This window comes from Anguilla rostrata, chromosome 10 (genome assembly GCF_018555375.3).
Source record: "Anguilla rostrata isolate EN2019 chromosome 10, ASM1855537v3, whole genome shotgun sequence".
Taxonomy (NCBI): domain Eukaryota; kingdom Metazoa; phylum Chordata; class Actinopteri; order Anguilliformes; family Anguillidae; genus Anguilla; species Anguilla rostrata.
This window is the reverse complement of record NC_057942.1, coordinates 42,823,624-42,835,407: the sequence shown is the minus strand read 5'-3', so window position 1 is coordinate 42,835,407 and position 11,784 is coordinate 42,823,624.

Genomic DNA, 11,784 nt, shown 5'->3' with positions numbered 1-11,784 from the left:
AGCGTGTTCTGAAGACGCTACTGACATTACGCACTTTACCAAAGTATACCACATTACGGGAGAAGGTATGGGATAAAAATGAGACCTGCCCTGTACTATCCAGTGAAACATATTAGGATCTTCATCAGCTGTGTAGTTAAGAAAAAAGAACTGACTAGAAGATGAGAACAGCCTAAAAAAAAAAATACTCGTCTGTGAGCTTCAAACAGCTATTCGCCAAACCTGCTGTGTCGCTGGCTCCAGTCCTCAGTACCCCATTGGCTTTCTAATATATTCTGTCTTTTTTTATTCTTTTTTATTTTTGGCTCACAGGACAGTGTCCTGGTCATACTGACCCCCTAATACAACTTCAAACGTGACCAGTCGGGGGCCATGGCAACCAGAAGCTAAGCTGGATCCAGCACGTGCTGGTTCTGCAACATCTGGCTGAATCCTACACCCAAGGACTCATTTAAACAGAGAAGGAAAACCCACAGACATGCGATCTTAAACACGACAGTCACACAGTATAAATAAATTCAGCATAGTGTTATAATTAATGCCTTCAGGACTGCAATTAGTTATTTCCATTTGTTTTTCCCTAAAGTAAATTTCTAAATGTTGAAATTCCTAATGACACCTTATTTGCAGTTTAAAAAATGATCTACCCACTGTATACATTTAAAAAAAACAGAGGCTTGTAGAGAAGCTCCAGAATCTCACACAGAAAAATATTCATCACTAATCTAAATATAACCAGGGGTGCATTCCAACTGTTTTTTTTACCTCCTTGCTTCCTTTCCTTGCCTCCTTTCCTAGTATGGAAGGCCAAACGGGTCAAAAAGCACGTCTGGAATCACACGTTGTCAACGTGGGTGCATTCCAATCATTTATTTTATTCGTCCTTTGTCTCCTTTGTGTCCTTGACTGACCCGGAAATCGATCGAGGTGCGCCATCTTTGAGGACATTACAACCCGTTAAATACTCCTTCAAGGAGCTAGGAGGCTCCCAAAAAACTCTTGAGCAAGGAAACACAAGTGCATCCTTTGCGGAAGTATTTTATTCGGAACGCATGATGTATAATGATCTCGTTTTTAAGTCAAATGAAGGATAAATGTTGATTGAATAATAGCCACAATTCTGGAATGTTCCAGACATCGCACAAAAGGCACGCCTACAAGTCAGGAGTCCCGGAGAATGGTTAAATATTCATTTCATAAAGATGATTGAGCGGACTGTTGTTATCATGATGTGATTGTGCATTCTAATGAACACCTTGTCAGACCAGTGACAGTCATGTCAGACACATTAATTTTGTGCCTGCGTGCGCGTTGGTGTGTGCGCGTTTGTGTGCGTGCGCGTGAGTGTGTGTGCGCGTTTGTGTGTGTGCGCGAGTGTGTGTGTGTCTGTGGCAGAGATTGCCACCCCTTTTGTCACCAGCCAAAAAAGAAAAAAAGAAAAACTTTTCTAAAATAGCGAGCAGTAATTCTCTGCACTAATGTTCCAATTAACCTCAATAATGAGCAGATCGCTGTGGTGTAAGATCTTTGTTAAAATCGCACACTGTGTATGATGGATGGAAATGCTTTTACCAAAAAAAGAGGGGGAAAGGAGAGAGAAAAGGGGAGTGTTTTACTGCGCTTGTTAAAGTAACGATGTCTTCCCCACGTCTCCAACTAATTCATCATCTGGGGGGGGGGGGGGGGTGGCGGGGGTGTGGAGGATGGGGGGTGGAGATGGGGGTGGGTGGCAGTTGCTAAGAGAGCCGGGACAAAGATGTGGCAGTAAACGCTTCATAAAATCATTACCCCCATGATGTGTGGCAATTAAACTGTCTGAGCGGAGCGGAGCTGAGCAGGAGCCAGGCCGGGAGGTACGGGCGAAGCACTCCGGGACAAGGACCACCTTCCCGCCGCCTCCTGAAGGTGAGCATATGCAAATTCGCACCCGCGTTTAATAGGAATTACTCGTAAAAAAAAAAGGTGAAAGCAAAAAAAAATCACGGATGGAGGGGACATTGGAGTGAGAAATTACATTTTCTCAAGCTTTCTCAATTATGTACAGGGCAGCGCTGGCTGACTGGGAGGGGGGGGGGGGTTGGGGGGAATTCAAGAAGCGTGGAGTAATTTATCATGCTGTGAGTGACAGCAGGAGAGGGAGACGGGGGGGGGGTGAGACTGTGGATGGCCTGTCTGATAATTACGATAACGTTAGGCTGCACGGCCTTCAGTACGCTCCGTTTCTTTATGTTCCCTCCTGTGTTAAGAGAAGGAACGGTTGGTAACGACAGAAACGGCGTCCTGTCTCTGAAAGAGAGACCACATATTAATCTGCACCAACACTGTAGGCAGCTGCGGTACTTACAAGTCATCCGAGAACACTCCATGAGAAAATGAAAAATGCAGGGAAATTAATTTGTTGGACATACTCGGAATTTATTAATTAGCCTTGTAAGAGCCATTGAATTAATTTTAACAGTACCCCCGACTGAACTCCTCGGAGTTCGTTTTCCAAATGCTTATTGTCAGCATCTGGAGAACTTTAAATTGCTTTTGTGCTGATGCATTGGAGCATGGTGTACAGTAATTTTAACGAAAATTGCTAATTTTGTTTTGTTTTTTAGAGAATGCTCCTTGGATCCAGAAAATCAGTACAGGCCCTCATGATCTTTCCAGTTCCGTTGGTTTTGCAACCTTATTGCACTTGACGGAGTTCAGTTCAAACAGCATTTTGCTAATCGCAGGTTGAGAAGGACCATGAGGTGGATTTAAAATCGGACAGGGTTCCCGAGCTTCCGGATGTGCAGGTTCCTCCCCCACAACATGACAGGGGCTCATGGGCTGCCATCCGTCACCAGGGCGAGATTTGCGACTCCTCCGATTGGGCGTAGCTGTCGCGTGTGGCCCGTAACGTGGAGAGTAATCGCTGGCTTGGCGGCGAGCAGATCAGCGGACGGTTCTGGCTTCGGCTTCATCGCTCTGTGTGCGTGTGGTCGTGCACGAAGACGGCCGTAAATCGAGTGGGCAGAACCGACGACTCGAAAATCGGCCCCGGAACGAATCCGGAGGAAAATTATTTTAAAAATAAATGAACGCAATAAAAAAAAACTAGTGCGATTTTATTAAATCATTATAAATCATTCTTGTCTGACGGGGGCCTTGTTGTTGTCTGAGGCACTTGGGCGTGAAAGGCATCGCGTGCTTTAACCCTCCAGCTGAGCTCTTCACCCGAGAAAGTGAGGTTCATCGAACAGCATCACAGCCAATAGGAAGCACTCTGGTACGTCGCCCGCCTCCACTGGCTTGGAAGGCCAATCACAGCCTCGATCTGAAAGGATTTGCGGGAAAGAACTGTGATGCTGTGGTTTCAGAGACAAGAACAAATACAGTTTCAAAACACAACAGCCAATCAGATTGAGCATGCATACCACGGACAACACAACATAAACTAACCACCCTCTGGTAAGGAAACACACTTTTTGTTGTTGGTTCCAAAACTTGCCACTCTTCCAAAAAACTGCAATGAGATTGTGAGAAAGTATAGGAAACCCCTATCCATTCATCCATTATCTATACCCGCTTATCCTGGTCAGGGTCGCGGGGGGGACGCTGGAGCCTATCCCACCATATTATAGCAAACAGCCCTTGATTAGATGATTCACTCCAAGGTAAGACTGGCATGGCCTTTGGATTGCGATGCGTTCTGAAACGAGCTGCATCTGTCACGATGTTAATCTATAAACAGATTCCGAACGCCATCTCCGGCCACGGTGGGGTAACGAGTGTTTGGGCTCAGCTCCACTTATCTTTCTCGACCTCTGAAGCCAGCCTGGTGTCATTGCCTAAATGTCAACGTTTGACGTCTTTCCAGATTGAGATATTTCGTGGCATCGTTGCATTCAAGCTCTGAGATTTCTGCGTTTTTCAGTTCTTCATTTTATTTATTTATTTATTTATTTATTTTGACAGCGGCTAATATGGACACGTGACACAGCCACCAAATGTCAGATATTGATGTCTCGCTGAACCTGGGAGAATGTCAGATATCGATGTCTGGGCTGTGAAACCACGATCCTGCTTCAGCACAGGGCGCCAGCTCCACCGTTCTCATTACGCTGATGAAAATGGCGGCAGAACACAAGGCCGTGCGCTTCCTCTTTCTTCGCTCCCGGTCGGTCTGATTGCCTCTCAGCTTCAGTCGCACAAACATCTGTGTGCATCAGAATAATTTAATCTGCCATCGATTTCCCTCAAGCGATTTCATTGTCTGGCAAAACAAGAGGCTTCTTTTTTTTTTTCTTTCTCGGGACTGACGGTTGAGCGAGATCGAGAGAGAGAGAGAGAGAGAGAGAGAAGACAAAACACACAGAGGAGAGAGGAGCTCACGGGGGGGCCCGTTCGAGCACAAAGTTTGAGCAAAGTTCAACGGAAATGTCTTTTCGGGAACATCAGTCTCATCGGGACGCGTGCCGCTTCAGCCCTGGAGGACACGAGCGCTCTCATCAAACCCGTCCAGGCGGGTAAACAGAGAAAGGAAGATTTCTTCTCTCCGTTTGGCGCAGATGCTCAGCTAATGACGAACTGTGAAAGGAGCGTAATTGATACGCCAGTCTGTCTTTCTTGACTTCGTTTCACGAGTCCCGCGCGTACCGCAATTGATCAAAATGAGGGATTGATTAGGCACGGATAAATAATGGATGCTTCCGGATTTTTGCCTCTTTACCAAGTGGAGGCCCAGTTGTTTGCCACCTGCTGCAGACGCTGCGTCCCCAGTTCTGAATGGTTTCTCATTCCGTCTGATTAATCGTATGATAAGTCCCCTCCAGCTAAAGCAACAAGCTTATCATATCATTATGAGCGATATTAACTAATTTTTTCTCTTTTTTTTTTTTGGTCTCTGAGATCCGGCCAAATCGGCTCATCAAAAGGGAACCATCGCGTCTCTTCAAAACTCCCGAACGTGACGCGCGCTCGCGGTGATTCGCCTTTTGTTTGGATGCGAGTTAGGCGTTTCAGCGTGACTCCCGATAATTAGCCACAGCGCGTAGCTTTAGCGTTCTCGCGCGCGCGTGGCGAACGGCCGCTTAACGCACTCCCAGCTGTCGGCTGCTCGTCGCGGGGGGAAGAGAAAAATGGCGGGAAACCCGCTGAGAGTCTCCCAGCTCCGAGGGGGCCGGCTGCCACCTCCAGGTGCTTAATGTCTCTCTCCACTCACTAACTCATCCTTTCGTTTCAAGTTGTTTTCTCTTTTTTTGTTGTTGTTGTTGTTGTTTCTTTTTTTGTATATTAAAGAATAATTACTCCGTACAACTGATCTGCGAAGAGAAGCGCACTTCCTCATTCCTAACGCAGGCGGGCGACTTGCATAATTCATGCGGCAAAAACAAAACAGTACAAATGCCAAAAAATACAAACGCTTTTTGAAAATATATATACGGCAAGATTCTATTGCTGAAGCCTTAGATATTGTGCCAATGTTATAATGTGCAGTTACATAGCTCAAATCTCTGAGGAAAGATTATGACACTTGCTGGCTGTTAAAAGGAGTTACTTGATGTAATGTAGATGCTGCTTTTCCAAAGAATTGGAGGGAAACTAGCTCAAGGGTATGCAGTCCAGGTCTTGTGCAACCGGATATGTTACAGGTTTTTTTTTCTTAACTCCAGACTGTATGAGATATCATACGGGTGTCTTAAAATTGCTGTAATTGTTGTTTTGCGTTCAAGCTGGTTGTGTGCCGGCTTGTTTCCATACATCTCGGGCGTCTTTTGCCCAACAGACGATGAAAATGAGATCACGGCTTGATTAAGCCATAATGTTCCAAAATAAAAATTCAGAGTATAACCTAAATAATTTATGTTTTAGCTGTATTAGATTTAATACATTGCGGTTTTCGCCCCGAGGGGGGATTTGCACCCATGTGCGGCTGAGGTTATTGAAATTCCTGAGACGCCTTGCATAATGCATGTGATAGTTAGAGGAACGTTAGCAGACTTTTTTCGTGCCTGTAAGTGCCTTCCTTAGCTTGGCGTCCGATCCCATCATGGGATGGCATTACATAAGCAGAGGACCTGCTGGCATGCTAATTAAGACTAGCTATACTCCCATATTGGTCTGTGAAAGGCTAATATGACTTGTTATAGAACTACTATAGATGTATGAAGCAAAAACTAAGCAGTGTACCCAGCGTCTCCAAATCTATCCAAAATTATGCATTGCTGTGAATCACAACATATTCACGTATTTCACTACAAATCAAATGTTTTAACTCAAGAAAATCACTGTTGTATCATTTTCAAGTCGGAATTACAAGCTTTCAGTCAGTACCGTGGTCTAAAATATCTAGGGGTCCAGAAACATATGCAAAATCTCTCCAAAATTAAATAAAATGCTTTTTGTCCATTATAAAGCATATAAATGAGCCCCTTATGAAGTTTTAAGATGGAACAATCCTATCACAGGTTAAAATAATGCACAAATATTGTCACACAATGCCGTACAGTACCTAAATGTGTAATTAACTCTTGTATGTATTTATATACTTTGCACTCTCGTATTTTTTCTTGTATGGGGATGAGACAACATGAAAACAATTTTCAACCGTCCACCACGTTTTGGCAATGCTCCAACTCTCACGTCATCACTGTTGCATGCTTCATAAAAACTATTACAACTACTAACTAACGCTTACATTAAAGTGTGAAATATCCACATTATATAATACCACTAACCAATTTAAAGACATTCAATTTAAAAAATAACGTATATAACTGAAGTATTTTGAGCAGTATTACTTACATAGAAATGATGAAATCTTAATCTGTTTTCAGTAGATGGAGACAGAGACAGGAAATCAATCCTATCCGCTCCTGTCTTACACCAGAAAACTATGTCAGCTAGGTCTATCAGCAAACATATGGCTTAGCTATGCTCAGAAGTCCTCAATAATAATAGTATTTTCCAAGAAATTTCGAAAAATCGTTGACAACGTTTCGTTAGCAGCGTCTTTGCTTTACTGCACGTGAATGCGTAATTGAATGCGATGACAAGAAAATTTCCGGTTACACTGACCTATAAAACGCTATTCCAAAAGCAAAATTAGACATGTTATACATCGTTAGAAAGCTTATACACTCACCAACTGAATAAACGAATTGTCAATCAAGCCAGATTGTACTAAAAAGGGCGACGACGCCGTAAACAACAGGCGTGGTATTAAGCACAGCTATTTTGGAACGTACCCAGGCATCACACATGCGCGTATATTTCCCAAACGGATTGTCCAAGACAATATATGACCACTCAGTCTCAAAAGAGACATCTCTATGCGTAAAACCAATGGTAAGGTTGTATATTTATTCAATATTTAGTCCCAGATATTGACTGTAGAATGACATGGTATCATTTAAAAAAAACGTTTTCTTGTTTATTTCGTTATTCAGTGGGCAGCGTTTTCACTGCTGCATTGGCATATCTTAGGGCTATTGTCGGGTTTATCTTGTTGCTATGACGGAATACGATTTTTTAGTGGAGAAATAATATTTTTATGAACGCCAAGATAGACAATATTGTCCATTATGTCAAGGGTGGGGGGTGATTTCTAGATGAGACTGCAGGCAGGGGGTGCTTGTTAAATGAACGACCAGAGCGAATATGGTGGCAATGCGAAACTCCGTATTCGGCATAGTTGTCGTGTATCGTCTACTAATGAAACTAAACCAAAGTGTTTCTGTTTTTAACTCATACTTTGGTCGCAGTAGCACCGAATGTCTGAGTTTAGTAATCTCGGCACACCGGCGTGCGGACCACTATGGGCTTTGCGCTAAGAGGTTAACCACCAACAAAATCCATACCCGGTGCCTGTTAAATAAAATGAATGGCTTTAAATGAGAAATGTTTCTAAACGTGCTATTGTGGCGATGACAACACATCAAATCTGTAACTATGGGCCTATTTCCCCCCAGAGGATTCTCTGCCCTAAAACTTAATAGAGTGGCCATTTTGGTGACATGTTTCACGAGTGGCCACCGGAATTGGCCTGGAGTGCTTGAGGCGGTGACGGGGGGCACTAAATTAACTCTTTTGGGGAGCCTCGCTTAATGAAGGGATCATTTACAGCGACGGGGGGCTTATCCATCAGCTCCAGGCAGGGTTGCATTTCGGTAAAAACAGCTGCTTTCACACTGATGCTCCGCTCCGTCTCCGGCGTCGGCTCGGGGAACGTTCCGGGAAAAGGTTGGGAAGCTAGTGTTTCCGTTAAACGGATGTGTTAAACTGCTCACCTGTGCCATTCACGAGCTCATCCGTTCAATCTATCCAGCACCTGCACTGAATTGATATAACTGTGAACAAACACCGCATTTCAAAGCACGAGTACGTCCTGGCAGAGGTTTCTTCTCGCTGAATGCAAAAGAGGCGAACAAATTTAGTCCAAACCGCTTCATAAAATGAATGAGGAGCAATGCACAGAATTCACTGCATAATTACTGCTAGAAAGTGGGGTGCATGTTTGCAATTGTCAAAATAAAATGGAAGGAAATTCTTTATTGCGCATACTAACTGTCATAATAATTAAAAAATCCATTTAGCGTTTACGGGGACAACACAGCAAGTTCTGCTTTGGCTCAAATAGAGGTAAACAAAAAACATTTTGCATTAACCTGGGCACCTGGGCGTACATGGGAATCATTTAATTTACAAGGGGCACAAGTACAGGAGAAGCCAGTCCTCTTTCAGACCAAATAAAGTTTTGTATTGAAACTATAATTTCTTTCTCATGTAAAATAAGATACATGTATTTTTCTTGTGGGTGAGAATTTTGCAGATTCCTACTGTCTTACATGGGTAAATCAGACACAAATAAATCATCACTTTTTTCCTTGCATCAACGTATTAGGGTTTAGTCACATCCCCGACAGCAAGCGAATCCAGGCGGGATCTCTGCTGGCTGTGTTGACTCTGGGCCAGAAACAGATCTGGCCCGGAGTTGCTTGCTATCTGGGATGTTCATGAACCAAATTTCATATTGACAATACGTTTACCGGAATGATAACTTTCATCACATTAATGGTTTTTACCAGATCAATTATTCATTGGCTAAACTGAACGAAAGCTTTTTCTAACGCTGCAGCATCCCATAATTTTATGGGGCCAACTCAGCCAACACCATATATCTCCAGGAAGATTCCCCTCACATTCCCGTTCGGTTGAAGGAGGATGACTCCGGATAGTAATGCTTTCCCGGCAATTTTTCGCGCGTATTCCCGTTTCTTTGTGGCTTCTGAGTTCCCCCACGATCGACTTCCACATATTTTACACGTATCTCCAGCAGTTCCCCTCGGCTACGTCTCTGAGGAGTTCATCTGTGGGTATTGTAATCTGTGAGAAACTGCCCTGTGGCCCCACGAGGGAACCAGATTCCCTCACCGTTTGATTCTTCTGAAGTCTGTGCTGTATGTGCTACAGTGTATTAATCTCTGCAATCTATCACAAGCTCAGGTGAGGGATTGTTGTTAAAATAGAATAAAAAAGAAAGAAAAAGAAAAAAATCTCACAGAACACGTCCTGGATATGAAATTCCCGACAACAAGACCAAAAAAAAAAAAGAAAAGAAAAAAGCCCTTGAGCTTGACATTGGACGGAAGGGGTAGAACGTTCAAAGACTCAACTCTGGAGACAGATGAAATGACGTTAAACTTAAATAACAAATGTCCCCAGTGTGTGTGTGTGTGTGTGTGTGTGTGTGAGGCGTTCATGGCTTGGCTACACTGAGCGGTCAGGATGAGAATCTTCAGAAGGCCTCTGCAAGAGCGGGAAGAGAAAGAGACTGAAGATGCCAAGACGCTTTAATATGGACACACGACACCGCCGAAAGGTCGAATTTATGGGAGTACACCGCTCGTTCCTTCTCACCTTTCAGCTTAAAATAACATTTCCGTGGTCTCTTACCGATGTAACTCTGACCACTGCTTTTCCTTCCTCCAGGGGAAAGGATCTTTGATGACGTCGCCGCCCGGCCACAGATTCTCAGACACGACGCGCTTCTGAAGGCCTTGTGCGGCCCTTTCCTGTTTTCACTGTTCAGCGCGGGAGGAGTACAAACGGTGAGCTATTCGCTTTTAACCCGATAGCTGTAGAAATGCGGCCAATAAATCTCTCATCCGCCCCGCCCCTCCCCATCAACCCCCACCCCACCCCACCCCCACCCCTCCATCCCATCCCCCCACTTCTGTTGAGATATGGGGATGGTCTCGGTAACCGCAGTAAATATTTCCCTGCCAGAGTAAACCAGTGCAAACAAAGAGCATCTGTGACGAGGGGGAACAGATGGATTCGGAGGCAAACAGACGCACTTGAGTGAGACAATATTTTGAATTTCACCTGGGTTTCAGGCATTAATTATTTATGTTGTTTCTGTGTCACGATATAATGACTTCAAAAAGTATGCCGCTGGGGATCGCTGGGCGCAAATCCTCAAAATAATAACAATCAGGTGAACTTGATACTGAGAGGGGGGAAAAAAAATCATATTCAGTATGTGCAATTTCCTCTTGATGACAGGACACCAGCCCGGGTTCCATCAACAGCACTTTTCAATTTTGACTTACAAGTAAAATGCAAGTATTGTTCCTCCCTCTTAGCCGCAGCCTGCCAAGTTAATTTTGTGAATGGCTGAACTTGCAAAACCTCGTGAAGGAGATAACAAACGCTGGCGTGTCACAGTTGAGGACAAACGTTGATCTAATCCAAGACACTCATGGGGGATTTTTTTTGCCCATGCAGGACTGGGTAAAGAGAAGCTACGGTCTCCGGGCTTTATTTAACCGTAAATTAAAACCACATTGTCTTTTTTAATTGGGTTGAAGATCTGCGGGGGCCGGAGTGTCAGGAACACGCAGTAAAGAAAAGTGAGGAATGGGAGGGAGATGTTTTTATCGCCCGTCAGTGCTATTATCAAGATTAAATAATACTGCAGGTGTCACCGTGAGGAGATGGAAATACTGCGAGGAGATGAATTACTCGAGAAGGATCTCTGGACGCGGGGGCCGCTTTTTATGGATCCAGCTGATTAATGGATCAGACACCTCCTGGCTCAGCTTCAGCACCTGCCGTGTGTGACTTCCACCGTGGTCCTCACAATGAGGCAAACACTCCCACTCTCACACTGGGGTCCTCACAAAGGTGGTAGTATGTCCGGGGAACTGCCTGTTAACAAGTCAGCCATTACCAGCTTCCATCCCTTACATGGCCCGGTTCAGCTCTAAATGTGCTCTAAGGTTTTTTCACGCCTACTTTGTTCACTGTAGTCGGAAACGGAGTGTGTTTGTCGTTAGCATTCGATTTTGTTTATCATCGCTTGTTTGGTTTCACGCTGTACAAATTCAATCAGGCTGTGCTGTGTTTGAGTAGTACATCTTTATATCATTATCGTGCATGTCCGCTAACTGGCTTGGATGGTCCTTCGCTAATGATGTCATTAGCTCGTCTTTTGCATATGCGCCCACCATCTTGCATCCTGGAATGTTAATAGGCTGAATACAATCTGCTGTCTCAGCACCTGCAGACCCTCCCACAGCCCCCCCCCCCAAAAAAAAAATTAAAACAAATGTATTTTTGAATGTCAGCAAGTCTTACTCTTTACCGTTGGTAATTCAGTGTCAGAAATAAAATGTTATGTTTATGACCAAATTGTGTCCTCTGCCAATGACTGTTTATCTTGAAAAAAAAAAAACAACCCTCCAAACAAACCAATTTTGGAATATTTACTGTATGACTGTGCAGTTTCACTTCATTTTGTCCGAAGGC